Here is a 5,465-nt window from a genome sequence, read left to right on the forward strand (position 1 = left end):
AGTTTTTAATTATTTCTAAAACTTCTTTCCAAAAAATTTGGAAAATACATAAAACTATAAAGAGGAAAATGAAGTCCTTAATTCTACCACCTTAAGTGTTTAGTTTCTGTGAACTCAAATTTATGCATATGGGCATTAATTGCTTTTTTTTTAAATAAATTTTTTTATTTTTATTTTTTAATTTTTGTCTGCGTTGGGTCTTTGTTGCTGCACGCAGGCTTTCTCTAGTTGTGGCGAGTGGGGGCTACTCTTCACTGCAGTGCGCGGGCTTCTCATTGTGGTGGTTTCTCTTGTGGCAGAGCATGGGCTCTAGGTGCACGGGCTTCAGTAGCTACAGCATGTGGGCTCAGTAGTTGTGGCTTGAAGGCTCTAGAGTGCAGGCTCAGTAGTTGTGGTGCACTGGCTTAGTTGCTCCGCAGCATGTGGTATCTTCCTGGACCAGGGCTCGAACCTGTATACCCTGCATTGGCAGGTGGATTCTTAACCACTGAGCCACCAGGGAAGTCCTGCATTAATTTCTTAATACAGGAACAGATACTGTTTGACAAAATATTTCATTATGATTAAGTTTTCATGATATTAACTCCCCTGTGCAGCAGATGAAAAGTGCCATTTCTGGTCATTTTCATAATTGTTCTCAATACTAGTTTTTATCCCCTTTTTTGAGTGTGAATTTTTTTGTTTTTTTTGTGTGTGGGTTTTTTGTTTGTTTGTTTTAAGTAATGTGTTCATTTATACTAAATAGAAGGCATCTCCACATAGAAAAACTTGCTTGGACCACACTGTCATCCTGCCTTATCTGTTTTAATCTAACCTTATGTATGGTCTGTCCTGATAATTTTTTCTTAACTCAGATGTTTATTATAAGTTGTTGTTCAGTTTTATCTCCGTTAAATCTTTGGGTGAAGCTATCACCATTGGACAAGATTATGATGGTAGTTAGTTACAAATGGGCCTTTTGGGTCCTGGCAGGTAGACCCAGGCACAGAGCCCCTGTCAGGGAATGAAACCCAGAGAGAAAGGTAGGGAGGATTGCCAGGATGGTCCAGTATGGAAAAATTACAGAAGCAAAAAGGACAAATCAAAGTTAGTAGAATAAAGCACAGACTTTAAATAACAAATTGAGCAGCAGTGAGTGTGTATTAGCATTTGGGCAATTACACACAACTTCTGCTTTATTTAAGCCATTAATCTTTGGTTTCCTCCTCAGACCCACATTACCTCTTGTCAGGGAAGCAGTGGAGAAAGTGGAAATGGCCCATAACCTTCAGGATTTATCTTTTCTAGGATTTTAAAACAGGGGCTGGCCCTCGAACTAACACAAGCTTTGTCTTATGCAGTTGATAATGGCTATTTAATGGAACCCGCCTCAATATAAAACAAGAGCTTCAGTGAACAGTTTCTAGAGCAGAACTTCTTTCCTTCTTAGCAAAGCAGGTCTCATTCCTGGGTGTGTAACAGGTGGCACATTCAAACAGTAACACACCTGTCTGGGGTGCTACCTTTATTTTATTTTATTTTTTTGTGGTACGTGGGCCTCTCCCGTTGCGGAGCACAGGCTCCGGATGCACAGGATCAGTGGCCATGGCTCACGGGCCCAGCCGCTCCACGGCATGTGGGATCTTCCCGGACCGGGGCACGAATCGGCAGGCGGACTCTCAACCACTGCGCCACCACGGAAGCCCAACTACCTTTTTATTTTTAACATACTCTGAGCAACATGATTTAGGAGAAGCCCACCCTCTTGCATCTGCCAAGTTCAGCCAAATAAAAAGGAACATAGTGAAGGGCTTTCTAAAGGTTGCAAAAGAATCATTTGAGGAGAAATGAAATATAACTGTGGAATGAATAATATGTCAAGTGGCAAAAAATAATATAAAGATACAACTGAAGTATGGCTCCTTTCTGCAATAAAGAATGGACGGACACTTTTGACAGTAAGACTACAGAATTATTTGTCCTGGTTCTGTTTTGGGTCTTCTTCCTTATCAACAGATGATGGGTCTCTGCTGAGCCTCCCTAGGTCCTGTCCTGGCCAGATCTAAAGTTGCTTGCCCTTGCCATCCTGGCCATTTCTTTGAATTAGGGCTGATTTATGAGTTATGGAGAAATCCCAATCTCTGGGTGTTTCCAACTTGAAGTTTAGAATTTAATGTTGAGTGTCTTTTTCAACTATTTCTACACCTCTAGTTATTTCTCTTTCTATTTATACTTGCAAAATATCAGAATGGGCTGCTCATTTGATTCTGTAGGTGTCTGTAAGTTTCTTTGTCAGTTACAACACTTATTTTATTTTGTTCTGCTGCTATGGAGGAAGGGACCTATACATCCACCCAATGTTGATAGGAAGAAAATGGTAACTCCTTTGGGCACTACCTAGAGGAGTTTTCCTTCTCTTTCCATCACTTACATGTCCTTAAGGCTACTTCTTGTCATATTCTTACCTGCAATTTCATCGTTAGCTAAAAAACAAACTAAGGAACCATGCGCTTATTTCTCTGTCGGGGTTTGGCACTTACATGATGCCCATTTGTAAGCGGTTTGTATATACATCTAACTTCTTCCCAGACTGTTTAAAAAAAGAAAAAAGAAAAAAATGAACAGAGCATGCATGGCCTAGGAGACACTCAACCCTTGGGACTGGGGGTGAGTATTAACAAGAATGCAGGACTTAATTTCGACGCTGTTCTTTAAAATACAAAGGAAGTGTGGAACCCCAAGTGAACTGAAAGAGCTGTTATGATGGAAATATCTCAAGGGCACTTCTCAGATGAGTATAGCACATAGTTAAAGGGTAAGTTCATTTAACCTGAAGAAGAATGGCTAAAGTGATGACCCAATTAATGTCATGAAATGCATAGATAATTTCTGGAAGAGGGATTTTGAAGGAAGCTCTCCATGCCTTCTTTATAAGATCAGAGATGATGAAAGAACTTAACATAGGAGCTTTCAGCTGAACACACAGATTCATATCCCCAGCTTACCCAACCCAGTGGCAAAACACAGGAATATGTTTACTGGCGACCACTGTAGATTCTCTGTGTTTGGAGATCTCTGGGAAGAGATTTGAAAGCTTTGGTTAAATAGCTTTATTTACACCTGCCTGAAGGTAATCAAATGATTTCTTAAGCTTCCTTCCAGTTCTTATTCTATGATGTAAACATAATTTTAAAATTATTTTTATATTTACTCCCAACTAGTAAATTCTAGGAGGGTCTTCTCATGTTTTGAGGATTTAAGAAGTTCGTGTTATGAAAAGATTTACTAGCCTTGAAATTCTCTCTTAAGCGAGCTCATAGAGGACTTCCCTTGTGGTACAGTGGTTACAACTCCATGCTCCCAACGCAGAGGGCCTAGGTTCGATCCCTGGTCCAGGAACTAGATCCCACATGCATGTTGCAACTAAGAGTTCGCATGCCACAACTAAGGAGATGGTGAGCCGCAGCTAAGGAGTCTGCAAGCTGCAACTAAGGAGCCTGCCTACTGCAACTAAGGAGCCCACTTGCCACAACTCAGAAGCTGGCAAGCCACAACTGAGGAGCCCACGAGCTGCAACTAAGGAGCCCACCTGCTGCAACTAAGACCCAACACAACCAAATAAATTAAAAAAAAAAAAAAGGAAGCTCATAGTTCTTGCATATTTTTGGTATGTACTTTAAAACACCTTTCCTTGTTCCTTATAGTCTTAGCATTATTTACTACTTAGTTACAAATTTTTATTACATGCCATACGTTATATTTTATCCTTCCAAGGCCAACACAAACATTAAAAACTCTAAACCATCTGTTGTATCCTGAACTGTTTCTTAGACGTTAACTTTATCGTTTGAATTGTCATAAAGTTGACTTTTTTTGGTATACAATTCTGTGAATTTTTTTAACATATGTGTAGAGTCCTGTAACCACCACAATCAGGATACCCTGAACTTTTTCAACGTAAGACACTATGCTACTGAAATCCATTCTCTAACGTAACTATTCAATGACTTTATATCCAGTAAAACACATAGGGAATTATATTTACTGGAAAAATGTAAAGTGATAAGTGTTTACCCATAATAAATGAAGTGCTTTACTCAAGATATTCTTAAAACATCCAAGTTGCTGAATTTTATACAATTTCTTGTTATTGCAACAGCTGTCACCACTAACAGACAATAATATATGCACATATACATGTCAATATGAATACCAATTTCCCATAGTTTTGAAGACTTCATAGTGTCTCACAAGGTTTTTTATATTTAAAATCTAATTTAAACTATGACATGAACTTAGAGTCAGGTTATAATTTAGAGCATTTTTACTTACGTGGTGTAGAATCTACCCTGATTAGATTTTTATTTCATTCTTTCTTTAAAAGTTGCTTAGAACAGATTGCAGAAAATATGACTTCTACCATAAGTCATAAAAACAGAACAAACATTTTCCCATGCCAGATTTGTATATCTTAAAAATACCACCCTCAGGATGAGAGGACTCGAAGATTCTATTCATATTTTTATGGTTGAATTGGATACAACAAAGTTTTGGTTATTCTGACTTGTGTAAACTTCCTAAGAGGAACTGATGCTACGCGCAGAGTCATTTTTATTTTTATTTTTTACTTTTTAAATTTTATTTATTTTTGGCTGCATTAGGTCTTTGTTGCTGCCAGCGGGGGCTATTCTTCCTTGCGCTGCATGGGCTTCTCTTTGTGGTGGCTTCTCTTACTGCAGAGCACGGACTCTAGGCGTGTGGGCTTCAGTAGTTGCAGCATGCGGGTGTAGTTGTGGCTTGCGGGCTCTAGAGCACAGGCTCAGTAGCTGTGGCGCACGGGCTTAGTTGCTCCGCAGCATGTGGGATCTTCACGGACCAGGGAGCGAACCTGTGTCCCCTGCATTGGCAGGATTCTTAACCACTGCGCTACCAGGGAAGTCCCTAGAGTCATTTTTAGAGGCATGATGTGTCAGCTCTTTTAGCAATGTCAAATTTGCCTACCTGTTTGTAGATATACACACATAAGATAATATTTTTCTATAAACCCAGTTTGTATATACACAGAAAAACAATAATATGGGTAAAATAGCACTGTGTTTTAACTATGTTGTTTCTACAGATAGATGAAAATATGTGTTTGTAATTTTTAGATAAAGTTGAAAACGTCAAGGATTTGTGCTCAACTAATCACAGTCAACACACTGAATAGAATCCTGTTAAACATGCCTCTTCTTTCCATCTCTTCTTCAGAAAGGGAAGTTATTATGAGACAGTAAACATAATACTGTTAAAAATACCTGGAAATTTAGTACATGGTGTCAGAGATGATACCACGATAGTCAAATGTAATGAGGTTGGATTGTGTGTATTCTTCCAATTTGTCATTTCCTTTCAAAGCTATTATTTCACCCTTACAGATAACCTCTCTTCAGTTAAAAAAAACATTACCATTACCATTCAATCACTTTTTGCAGGCTTTGAACAAT

Source organism: Lipotes vexillifer, unplaced genomic scaffold (assembly GCF_000442215.2).
Source record: "Lipotes vexillifer unplaced genomic scaffold, Lipotes_vexillifer_v1.1 scaffold221, whole genome shotgun sequence".
Classification (NCBI taxonomy): Eukaryota; Metazoa; Chordata; class Mammalia; order Artiodactyla; family Lipotidae; genus Lipotes; species Lipotes vexillifer.